Source organism: Hemitrygon akajei, chromosome 8, assembly GCF_048418815.1.
Source record: "Hemitrygon akajei chromosome 8, sHemAka1.3, whole genome shotgun sequence".
NCBI classification, from domain to species: Eukaryota; Metazoa; Chordata; class Chondrichthyes; order Myliobatiformes; family Dasyatidae; genus Hemitrygon; species Hemitrygon akajei.
This window is the reverse complement of record NC_133131.1, coordinates 129,095,611-129,108,916: the sequence shown is the minus strand read 5'-3', so window position 1 is coordinate 129,108,916 and position 13,306 is coordinate 129,095,611. Positions and strand designations below refer to the sequence as shown.

Genomic DNA, 13,306 nt, shown 5'->3' with positions numbered 1-13,306 from the left:
ATGCATTGAATTGCTGCCACCTGATTGACTAATTAGATATTTGTTTGCATTAATTAGCAGGTGTGCAGGTGCACCTAATAATGTGGTCACTGAGTGTAGGTCATAGCTATATACAAAGACTGGGATCTACAGTCAACTTGCTATTAAAAGAAAATCATTTTTATGCAAAGTACAGGAATACAACCAATTCCAATTTGATATTTTAATTCACATAGAGACAAATACTGTATTTCACTGGCCCTCCCACCCCCGCTTGCTGGTTGAATGATAATACTCTGACCTTTCCCTCTCATGATTGAAGATTGAATGCACACAGAACAGCTTTAGATAAAATCTACCTATACTTATGAGCATATGTGCACTGACGATTTTTTAAAAAGTATAATTGCACTAGTGCATATATGTACATAAGACTAAATGATTCCAGTTTGATAACTTATTTGACAGCATGCTTCAAGTACAAAATATTTAATTAAACCTTGGATTTGTAAGTGAGGGTGCTATATGTAATTAACATTGCTTCCTGCTTGGATTGGAAGCATGATGGCAAGGAGGAGCCAGGCGATTGTTTCATTGTAAGGAGATTTGGAGAGCTTGTGTCAATCCAGGATTTCCAGTATGAGATAAATACCATCCCCTTTTAATATTCAGAACTGCAGGCAGCCCGTCCTTTTGGAGAATTCTGTATAATTATGAAAGAGGGTAACTCAAAGAATATTCTTCAAGACAGATACTTGAGAAATGTTTAACTGCATTAAGTTTGAACCTTTCCTGCATCTGATGGATTAACTTTTCTAACCATTGAGTCAAAAGCATTCAAGTACACACATTCACAAGGTATTATTTTATACTCTCAGTGAAATCAAGATACAAAAATGTGATTTAAAAAGCACAGGATAGCCCTTGTGATTTCACCCACACGTTGTGGAGACACAAGAGACTGCAGATGCTGGTATCTGGAGCAAGTCTCTTTCTAATTCAGGATTTTCACTGAAAATGTCAATGATCCTTTTCAAAAACATAAGAAAATCTGCAGATGCTGGAAATGTAAGCAACACACATGAAATGCTGGAGGAACGTGGCAGGCCAGGCAGCATCTATGCAAAAGAGTAAACAGTCGACGTTTCTGTCCTGATGAAAGGTCTCGGCCTGAAAAGTTGACTGTTTACTTTTTTTCCACGGGTGCTGTCTGGCCTGCTGAGTTCCTCCAGCATTTTGTGTCTGTTGCAACAATCCCTTTCTTCCCACTGATCCTGACTGACACATTGAGTTCTTCCAGCAGATTGTGTTTTGCAGCTTTATGAGAGGCACTGATCTAGGTGGTAGACTGGATGGCCCTTGATATCGGGAGAAGCGGATAAAGGCTTGCATTTATTGCCCATTCCTATATGTCTGGGAAGATGGTGGTGAGTCACCTCCTTGAACCACTGAAGGAATTTCAGGATTCAGATGCTATGAAAATGAAGGAAAGCAAATCCTGCTGGTTGTGAATTGGAGGGTACCCTGCAGGTGATGGTGATCCCCTACACCTCAAGCTCTTGTCCGTGTTGCAGTGGCTGGTTTGAGGTTTTATCAGAATAGCATGGATGCATAACCATAGTGCATCATATATGTTGCAACCACTGTAGCCACTATGTGCCAGTGACGATGGAAATGGAAGTTTAGGGTGAGGGCTAGGGTACTAATCAAACCAGCTGCTTTACCATAGAGGGGATCAAGCTTCTTGAAAATTATTGGAACTGCACTTGGACTCCAGACAAATGGAGATTATTCTGTCACGCACCTGATTACAGTCTTACATAGGGAGGACAGGTTTTGGAGGGGTTGTATTCAGGAAGTTAGTTATTCAAGACAGGGTACCCAGCCTTTACTGTTCATGCAGGAAAACTTATGTACCTGATTAGTCCATTTCAGTTTTTGTCAAATAGTGATTCTCATGTTGTGGAACTCAGTGATAGTTATGATACTGTATATTGAGGGTAGGTAGTTAAACTCTCCTTTATACTGTATTGGTCATATCTGGCATTTTTGTAAGTCAATGATACTTGCCATTTAACAATATTAGACCATGCCTGAATGTTGCCAATGTCTTGCTACCTGTAGGCATGAACTTCTTCATTTTCTGAGTGGCTGCATGTGGAATAAACACAGCAATGAATATCCCCAACACTGGCCTTAACATGAAACAGCTGTAAATGGTTCAGCCGAGTTCAATGCTTGAGGCTACATTTCAATTGTAAAGGATGATAATGTACATTAATACTTTTATTTGTCACATGCACATTGAAATGTACAGTCAAATGTGTCACTTGTGCCAAATGAAATCAGTGTATTTATACAGTTTTTATTAACAAAGCTCTGAGAGAAGTATATAGCTTCATCAAATTTTCCCCTGACTATTGAGGTAGAACTCATTCAGCAGAAGGAACTTTTCCAAATTTCCTCTGAGTTTGCTAACAAGAGGGACTCTAATGAAAGACCACTGATGCCAAAGCTCTTGGACATTTCTACCCAAGACAGAAACAAGGAAGGCGGGCTCTGTCGTGGGCAAAGTACTGGAGAGTTTAACATTGGTAGCTGAGCGAAGGGCACTGAGTAGGCTACGGTCAATTATGGATAACTCTGAACATCCTCTACATAGCACCATCCAGAGACAGAGAAGCAGTTTCAGCGACAGGTTACTATCGATACAATGCTCCTCAGACAGGATGAAGAGGTCAATACTCCCCAATGCCATTAGGCTTTACAATTCTACCGCCAGGACTTAAGAACTTTTTAAAAGCTATTATTAATGCTTTTTGAGATAGTGATTTAGATGCATATCATATTTTTTACTGTTAAGTATTGTATGTAATTAGTTTTGCTACAACAAGTGTATGGGACATTGGAAAAAAAGTTGAATTTCCCCATGGGGATGAATAAAGTATCTATCTATCTATCTATCTATCAAATGTATCTTAGTTTCTAGCATGGGGAATTGTCAAAAGAATCTAATACTTAATAGTATTTACTTTTGCCATGTATCTACAAAAAGAGAAATGACATGGCCCACAGCCCTTGTGTAGGTTACACAGCAATAGCTCAGGCTGCTGCTGTAACTTAGTACGCTCACCCCAAGCAGATACCATCGCAGAAGAGAACAGTAATTCACTTTTTCCAGCGCCTTATTGATGTTTGCTTTTGAGCAGGGAATACCGACCGGAGTTCCTGATATATGGTGATGACAGACACTACACCTGCTGGGTGTACTCTTGGTTTTTTTTTAACAATGAAGCTGTTTAGTGCCTTTATAATGAGGCTTCAATCAATTGCTATGGAACAACATAATATTAAATCATATCCAATTATCCATTTTGCAAATACCATTAATTTTCCCCAACTCCCCTGAAGGCTGTGCTGGATTACAGATCAATATTTGCTGGCACGTATCTGATAGATCCCCCCAGACAGCACAGACAACTGGGTCTGGTAGGAGACCTTTCAAGCTACTTGTCACTCACACACACATATTTTCCAAAAATCTACAATTTCTATTTTGCTCTTTTATTTATGGTGTTTAGCTCAAATCATTAAATAATCAAACTCAAAGTAAATTATCAAGGCGAGATGAATGTTAGGCAGATGGGGAGATCTGATCAATTACTGTGGAACTTACTGCCAAGAGAGACTAATCACAATCTCTGTAACCACTATCTCTGCAGATAACTTAGTTAGAGCGTGCACATTTCCAGGAAAATTACCACTAACCAGGGCAACAGAAGGCATATACAAATAGGCGTGTGTAAAATTTATGTGGGGGAGTCATTGAGTGGGTGTGGGGGGAAATGGGGATGTTGAAAATGAGAAGATTGGACAGAATGTGTTTTATAAATCCAATGAATTAATAGAGATAAAGAAGTATAAATTACAAGAAGATGCCAAAAGCATATAAATAGATTGTAAGGTAGAGACAGAATAAACTGCAGATATTAGAACCTGGAGCAACAAGCAATTTGCTGGAGGAACTTAACAGGTTGCACTGCATCTGAGGGGGTAAGGAAAGGAATTGTGGACGTTTCAGGTCTAAGCCTTGTATCAGAATTGAGAGTGGAAAAGCAAGATGAGCAGTATTAAGAGAGAAGGGCATAGGTGAGAAAGGATTCTGAGATAATTGAGAGGAGGGGTGTTGTACCAGATAATAGAATGAGTGGGGGTAGAGTTGGGAGACAGTGGCAGGTGAATAAGAGATGGAGAGATGGAATGAGAGATAGATGGAGGGTGATGGAGATGGAGAAAGTGATGAAAAGAGAGAGATAGAGAGAAAATATTAAGGGGCAGATGAAGTGGGGGTGGTTATGCACAGATGGGAGTCAGCTGCAGGAGGGAGATAAACAGAAACACAAAGGGGGACCAATGTCGTTCTTTGATAAGTAAAGGAGTTAGTAATGGGCAAGAGGGAAGAACAGAATGGTAGTTAGTTAGGGTGGGGGAAGGGTATGTAGTGGATAGATGGAATTAGGAGGAGGAAAAAGATGAAGATAGATAATGGGAGCTATGGATGCAGTTTTGGAGGTAAAGGGGACAAAATGGATGGACTAAAATGAGAATTATAAGGTTATCTATTGATATTAAAAAGCGACCATTGGTCTAAGACAAAGTGATATTAGAAATTAATAATGGAAAATAGGGAGATGGCAGATTAATTACACAGGTATTGTGCATCATCCCAGAAATGACTGTAATTCAGGAATTGGAAAGGAAGGAAAATCACAGGGAGATTACAATCGCCAGGGAAGTTATGTCGAGGAAATTATTGGAGCTGTGGGCTGACACATCTTTGCATCTTTATGGACATCAACCTGGCAGCTCAAGAGGATGAGCAGGTGAGAGAGTTTATACATTGGTTTTAATTTTCAAATTTCACTAGATTTATGAAATGTTCCATTGGGTTGGAGAGTTATAAATGTAACCTTTTATTGGAGAAGAAATGGAGACAGGACACAAATATTTCTGGCCAGTTAGCACAGTATGTCATAGGGAAAATATTAAAAGCTGTTAAAGACCTCAGAGCAGAATACTTGGAAATATTCAACATAATCTCAAATAAATCAAGACAGTTTCGTGAAAGAATGATTGTTTTGACCAATTTATTGGAGTTCTTTGAAAAAGTAGCTATTGTGTGTACTAAAATATCTGAAAGGCATTCACTCTTGGACATCACATCAAAGATAAATGCACAAAGTAAGAGTTGAGCTGGAGTTAACTTTGATATTGATAGAAGATTGACTGGTAAATGGGATGCAGGGAACAAGCATGAATGGCAATTTTCTAGCTAGCAAGATGCAATGAGTGAAGTGTTACAACGTTTCTACTGAGAACTCAACTTTCTTCCATTTGTATAAATAACTTGGAGTGCCCAGTTTGTTAACAACAGAAAAACAGTTATGAAATTAAGTTATGAGAATGAGGCAAGGAGGCTAACTGGGATATAATGAGATAAGTGAATGGGAAAAGACATGGCAAATGGTATATAAGGTGAGAAAATGTGAAACTGTCCATTTTTCCAGGAAAAAATGAGAAGTCTGCAGAGCTCTGAGATGCAGAGGGATCTGGGAATCTGTATGCATGATTCATAAAAGGCTAGTATGAAGGTACTCCAAGTAATTAGGAAAGCTAACAGAATGTTATTGTGAATCACTAGCAGAACCCAATATATTACAGTTATATTATTGAGGCTATATTTTGAGTATGGTGCACTGTATTGGATTCTTATTTCAGAACACTGTTACAAATTGGAAGCAGTTCAGGGAATGTCTATTCAACTAATCTCAACAGGCTTGTCTCATGAGTTGAATTGAGTTGACTTTATTTCTTACATACTTCACATATATGAGGGTTAAAAATCTTTACATTACATCTCTGTCTAAATGTGCAATGTGTAATCGTAGTAATTTATAATAAATAGAATAGTCAATGTAACTTAGAGTACACTCAAATCAGCGTGAGTTAATTAGTCCGAAGGCCTAGTGGAAGAAGCTGCCCTGGAGCCAGTTGGTCCTGGCATTTATGCTGCGGTACCGTTTCCTGGATGGTAGCAGCTGGAATAGATTGTGGTTGGGGTGACTTAGGTCCCCAATTATCCTATGGGCCCCTTTTACACATTTGCTCTTGTAAATGTCCTGAATCATAGGAAGTTCACTACTACAAATGTGCTGGGTTGTCTGCACCACTCTCTGCAGAGTCCTGCAATTAAGGGAGGTACAGTTCCCATACCAGGCAGTGATGTGGGCAGTTAGGATGTTCTCAACTGTGCCCCTGTAGAAAGTTCTAGGGATTTGGGGGCCTGTACCAAACTTGCTGAACCGTCTGAGGTGAAAGAGGTGCTTTTGTGCCTTTTTCACCACACAGCTGGTATGTGCAGGCCACGTGAGGTCCTCGGTGATGTGGATGCCAAGGAACATAAAGCTTTTTACCCTCTCAACCCCAGATCCATTGATGTCAATAGGGGTTAGCCTGTCTCCATTCCTCTTGTAAACCACTAGAAGACTAATATTATTTTTGCTGGAATTTAAAAGAATGGAAGACTAGATTGAACTACATAACATTCTGAAGAATCTTGGGAGGATGGATGCTAAGGGGATGGGGGGAGGGAGGATTTTTTTTTTACAAAGCAGGTTATTGACTTCTGGAAATTGCTGGCACAGGAAGTGGTGGAATCGGATATAATCACTATGTTTAAGAAAAGAATACAGGCGCTTGAATAGGCAAGGTATGAAAGCTATAAACCTACTGCAGGCAAGTAGGATTTGTGTAGTTACAAAAGGTTTGGCATGGGCACAATGGGCAGAAGGACCCATTTCTGTGCTGTGTGACTCTATTAGTCCAGGATCCTGATGGTAGTCTGGATCATCTCCTCAAGTCCCACAGCAGGAGATAAATTCTTCACTAATTTATGATATGACATTCCAGTACAAACTCCAGTTAAATCCATAAGTTATGAAGGCAGCAGAAGAGTATTTTAGAGTTTATTCTTTTTGAAGAAAATAAAACTACTCTATGCTTGAACTTAACAACTTTTAGGTGTTACTTCAAAAGTAAGGTGAATTGAAATACATTGTTCTGTTGGGATAGAATTTTATGTAGATCCATTTCTGAAATGGGTGGTTAGTAGCAGCAATCCTTTCTTGCAAAGTTTATTTCCATTTATTCCAAGTAAGTGAATCTTAAAAAAGGACAATATGCAGCCATTTCTAATTTGCACATTCAAAGAATTTTGTGTTAGTATTTCTTTCAAGATCTGTATAAGTTAAAATTACTGTATTCGATGTACCTATAATATATTCAATACAAAATGGGATTGGGAATCTCTGAATTCAGTATATTATAATATTCAGTATATTAATTTATCAAAAATGTCAAGTGACAATGCAGTTTTGCATAGGTTTACAAATCAGCAATGTTATATAGAGGAATACTTAATGCAGACCTATTACTTAAACTGAGAAACTGCTCGTTTCCCCTCAAGCAGAGTTAAAGCAATTAAATTTATTTGAAGAAATTCTCCACTCTGTTGTAACCATGAGGAACAGTGTTTTTTATTGACCATTTGTCAGACATCTGTCTCTGGTGCTTAGCTTCTCCCACACGCTGAATAACACACAAGAAGCCAACTTAAAACCAGGCGATTGTTAAAGAAGAAATCTCCCATCTGTGCTTCAGCTGTCACTAATTCTCATTTTTAATATCCCCTCAGACCAGTGATTATGAAACATAAGCAAACATCATGTACTTATTTATGCATTTATAAAATATATACAATATTTTAATTTTTTAAATTTGTGTTTTTCTTTGGTTTATTTGGACAGCAATTTAAACCAAATTCCCAAGCATTTGCACAAAATATCAGGTTGGATCTTGCTGTCCCTGGCCTGCTGCCTGCAGTCCCCACCTGTCTGAATTGGAAATGGAATATCAATCTCACTGGCCTGCCACACATTCAAGTTGAATACTGAGGGTTGAATACTCCTCATGGCCTCAGGAGGTGCAGGAGAACAAACACCCTGCCTACCCTGATAAACTGCTGCCTGTGCTTGACAGATGTTAAGGCAGGTGGGCATAGCTTTATTTTCCATCAAAATTAAAAATAAATTTCACAGGTTGTAGACTTTTCTGAAAATCAAAGATAATTTAAAAATGTTAAAATTGAAGTAACTAATTCAGACAAGTTACTTGCTGAATGTTTCCTATGTTGTCTGCTTTTATTTTAAAAACATACCTCATCTTGTGCGGGGTTAGAACTCACTGAAAGCTCTGATCTTATGCCAAGCTGACCCGCCTCCACGCGGAGTGCAGCAGCTGAGGACGGTGACGTAGACCCGACTCATTGAGCTCTGTATCATGCATCTACCACTTCACTTCCCATGGCGCATGGCGTAGTTTAGTGACATCAGTTGTCATTTAGTTAGTACAGGGAATTGCGAGCCAGATAGCTCCCTGAGTGGTGAATGAGATGCAACAGAAATCAACTATTCTCAGGAGTACTGGAATGCCATGAGCCACTGATTGAATAAATCCAGGGCTCTCATGCCCCCGTCAATAACTGAGAGGCCACCTCAGATTAGATTAAGTAAACATTTGAGGCTGATGAGGAAGTGCTGTACATTTCTTAACAACCATGCTCTCCAAGCATCACTAACCCTATGATTACATGTCATTTTGTCATTGTTTATTTTAATGTATCTTTATCCTTTTCCCCATTCTCCCATGATCCAAATTGATCCTTTGGGAACTCCCTAACCCAACCTTTTTAAAATACATTTCCTTTCCATCCTGTCAGACTAACCCCTTGTTGCTAGTCCCTTTACTGGCAGCACTGCCCCTCTTTCTTCTCTCTGTCGTTTCCTACTGAGCTAAGGAAATCTGAATTAAAATCTGCTTTATTATCTCTGACATGTGTTGTGAAATTTGTTGTTTTGTGTCAGCAGTACAGTGCAAGACATTAAAATACTATAAATATTAAAATTACCAATAAATAAAAAAGGAGTGCAGAAGGACAGTGACAGAACGTTCATGGGTTCATGGAGCATTTAGATATCTGGTGGTGGAGGGGAAGAAGCTCTTCCTAAAATGTTGAGTGTGCATATTCAGGCTCCTGTACCTTCTCTTTTGTGGTATCAATGAGAAAATGGCATATCCTGAAAATTGAGGTAATAGCTGACATAGTGATAAATCATGAATCAGGTCCACCAGAGGTAAAATAGCCTTTGTCAGGTGAACAGAAATTTTTCCTAAAGCAACTATATAGGTACTTATGGATAAGAACATGATGGTTAGCCAGTCAACAATGTCTTGACATTCAAGTAGCTTGGGGCTAAAATTCTTTGTCTTCAGTTACATATCTTAACTCCACATTGTTTAACAACCTTCCTAAGAAAATGTGCAGCCTGATAGATTCTCTCTCCTGTCATTATAGAGCACAGTTCAGATGTATAACTGCAGAACCAAGAAAGTTTTGGGAAATCATGATTAATATATCAACCATGATCTCACATATATCAGTTAATACTCTAAGATACAAACCGTCAGGAGTTTTCCCACCTCAAGTTCCAATACTTATCCAATACAAATTTTGAAAAGTAAATTGAATGCACTAACTTACTCCAAATAACTTAGCATTGGTGGCATCCTATCTGCAAATCAATAACATTTATTGAACAATTCTGCCACTTTCTTACAGTCATCACAGATTCAATACCTTTGGCCTTTAATGGATTTACATTTTCTCATACCACCTTACTTTGTTGGTGGCTGAGATATTCCTTGCAATATTTTTAATATTCTCTCTTAAACATTTATAATTTTCATTGTATCCCTTTGATTTTATTCTTAAACCTTCTAAGTGGGTTTCTATCTCCCCTTTCAATCGAGTTTACTTCAGATAAGCTGCATTTTGGGAAGCCAAATCAAGGTAGATTTGCAATGAATGGTAGAGCCCTGTGGTGTGTGGTAGAACAGAGAGACCTTGGAGTACAAGTCAAAGTTCATTGAAAGTAGAGTCACAAGTAGACAGAGTAGTGAAGAAGACTTTTGGCATGCTGGCCTTCATCAGTGAATTCAGGAGTTGCGATGGCAAATGAGCAACAACATCACACTCAATGTCAGGAAGACAAAGGAATGGGTTGTGGACATCAGGAAGGGGGAGTCAGGAGAATACACTCTGGTCCTTCGTGATGAAAAGGGAATGCAGCTTTCAGTTGCTGGCTGTCATCATCTCAGAGAATCAATTCTGTGCCCAATACACAGATGCAGTCACAAAGAAAGTGCACTATTGGCTCTGCTTCATTAGGAGTCTGATGTGACTTGGTATGTCACCAACTCTTGCAATTTTTAAGTTCAAGTTCTTTTTATTGTCTTTCAATCATACACATAATACCATCAAATGAAACAGCATTCCTCTGGGGCCAAGGTGCAAAACACAGTGCCAACAGCTAACAGCACATATAGCACATATATTTATGATAACAGAAAAACATACAGTCAAAAAAACATATAGCCCAAGTCCTTCAGTGGCATGGCCTGTAGATTGATTGTTTCAAGTTTCAAAGTACATTTATTACCAAAAAATATTTAAATGACACAACCTTGAAATTAGTTTGCTTACATGCAGCTACAAAGCAAGAAACCCGAAAGAACCCAATTAAAAAAATAAAACCTTACACCTGATGTGCAGAGAGAATTCTGAACCAAAATGAGTCCTTAGATCTGAACCCTGGAGCAGCCCAAGGCTTTGGTATCAGTTCATCACATTAGTGGGTACGGAGCTCAGCAGCCTGGGCAGTCTCCATAGTCTCAGTGCCAATGAGAGAGGAGTGAACATTGTAGAAGAGCGAGCAAAAATCATCTCTCGCCTCTGGTCCTGACATCCCGCCTCTCCAGTCTATCTGGGCTGGCATTTAAATTGTCCAAACAGTATATCATACCTTACTCAGAGGAAGGCTCTGGGCCTAGACTATACTCACTCCGGGCCCAAATTTCGCCACCCAGCCACTCTTGATTTCTCCAAACTGGCTTGGCACCCAGTGTGATCCACCTTGCACCCAGGCCAGTTGTACAGGCATTGAAATCCTTCTGACCTGACGTCTCCTCTCTGAATGGCTCACTCCATGTGTGTCGACTGTGCAGCATACCAGTATGGTTCACCCCTCAAATTCACTTCACCTTTGCTCGCCTCTTCTTTGTGGTGATAATTTACCACAGTTTACTTCAGAAAAGTTGTTATTAGTAATGTTTTTAGTTGAATTTTGACTTTTGACTTTTAGTTGACTTTTGAACTACCAGTGAACTATTGCACACATTTGGTAGCACCATCTTAAACCAGAATGATGGTGTATGGGATCTTGTCTTGGTCCAGCTTGTCTTCCCCTGTGCAAACGCTGGAAGGGAGCACTGACGGGATGAACCAGACCAGGCAAGGATTCCAGCACTCTCACAGAGGCCTCTGCTCTCTCCCGCATCAACTTCAGCATCTTCTCTCCTGGGTGGCTGTAATAGGCAGGGCCACGGTATGAGGGGCTAGTACATACAACAGGGAGCCAACAAGACCCCCCCCCACCATTGGTGTCACCAATGAACCAGTGAACCTGTTTGGACGTTAACAAAGTCCAACAGGGTCTGGCAATCACTATAAAAATGGCCAAGACGTCATTTACACAGACTGTTGGACCGCACCTCACTGCTTCACAACAAAGGTATGCGCCAAGTCTAGGTGACAACACCATGTGCAATATCCCTGCTCTAACGTGTGGATTGATACCTGGAATTATGATGTTGTAGCTATTAGTGAAACATGGTTGCAGGAAGGGTGTGATTGGCAACTAAATATTCCTGGATTTAGTTGCTTCAGGTGTGATAGAGTAGGAGGGGCCAGAGGAGGAGGTGTTGCATTGCTTGTCCGAGAAAATCTTATGGCGGTGCTTTGGAAGGATAGATCACAGAGCTCCTCTAGGGAGTTTATTTGGGTGGAATTGAGGAATGGGAAAGGTGTAGTAACACTGATAGGAGTGTATTATAGGCCACCTAATGGGGAGCGTGAGTTGGAAGAGCTAATGTGTAAGGAGATAGCAGATATTTGTAGTAAACACAAGGTGGTGATTGTGGGAGATTTTAATTTTCCTCACATAGATTGGGAAGCTCATTCTGTAAAAGGGCTGGATGGTTTAGAGTTTGTGAAATGTGTGCAGGATAGTTTTTTGCAATACATAGAAGTACCGACTAGAGATGGGGCAGTGTTGGATCTCCTGTTAGGGAATGCGATAGGTCAGCTGACAGATGTATGTGTTGGGGAGCGCTTCGGGTCCAGTGATCACAATAGCATTAGCTTCAATATAATTATGGAGAAGGACAGGACTGGACCTAGAGTTGAGATTTTTGATTGGAGAAAGGCTAACTTTGAGGAGATGCGCAGGGATTTAGAGAGAGTGGATTGGGTCAAGTTGTTTTATGGGAAGGATGTAATAGAGAAATGGAGGTCATTTAAGGGTGAAATTATGAGGGTACAGAATCTTTATGTTCCTGTTCGGTTGAAAGGAAAGGTTAAAGGTTTGAAAGCGCCATGGTTTTCAAGGGATATTAGAAACTTGGTTCGAAAAAAGAGGGATGTCTACAATAGATATAGGCAGCATGGAGTAAAGGAATTGCTCGAGGAATATAAAGAATGTAAAAGGAAACTTAAGAAAGAGATTAGAAAAGCTAAAAGAAGTTACGAGTTTGGTTTGGCAAATAAGGTGGAAGTAAATCCAAAAGGCTTCTACAGTTATATTAAAAGCAAGAGGATAGTGAGGGATAAAATTGGTCCCTTAGAGAATCAGGGTGGTCAGCTATGTGTGGAGCCGAGGGAGATGGGAGAGATTTTGAACGATTTCTTCTCTTCGGTATTCACTAAGGAGAAGGATATTGAATGGTGTAAGGTGTGGGAAACAAGTAAGGAAGTTATGGAACCTATGACAATTAAAGAGGTGGAAGTACTGGCGCTTTTAAGAAATTTAAAAGTGGATAAATCTCCGGGTCCTGACCGGATATTCCCCAGGACCTTGAGGGAAGTTTGTGTAGAGATAGCAGGAGCTCTGACAGAGATCTTTCAGATGTCATTAGAAACGGGGATTGTGCCGGAGGATTGGCGTATTGCTCATGTGGTTCCATTGTTTAAAAAGGGTTCTAGAAGTAAGCCTGGCAATTATAGACCTGTCAGTTTGACATCAGTGGTGGGTAAATTAATGGAAAGTATTCTTAGAGATAGTATTTATAATTATCTGGATAGACAGGATCTGAT

At 39.8% G+C, this 13,306-nt stretch overlaps 1 protein-coding gene across 5 annotated transcripts in view; it reads right to left on the bottom strand.

The window, feature by feature from the left end:
* Positions 1-13,306, bottom strand: part of LOC140732254 (voltage-dependent L-type calcium channel subunit beta-2-like) — a 318,120-nt gene that overhangs the window by 153,205 nt on the left and 151,609 nt on the right. The window lies entirely within an intron of this gene.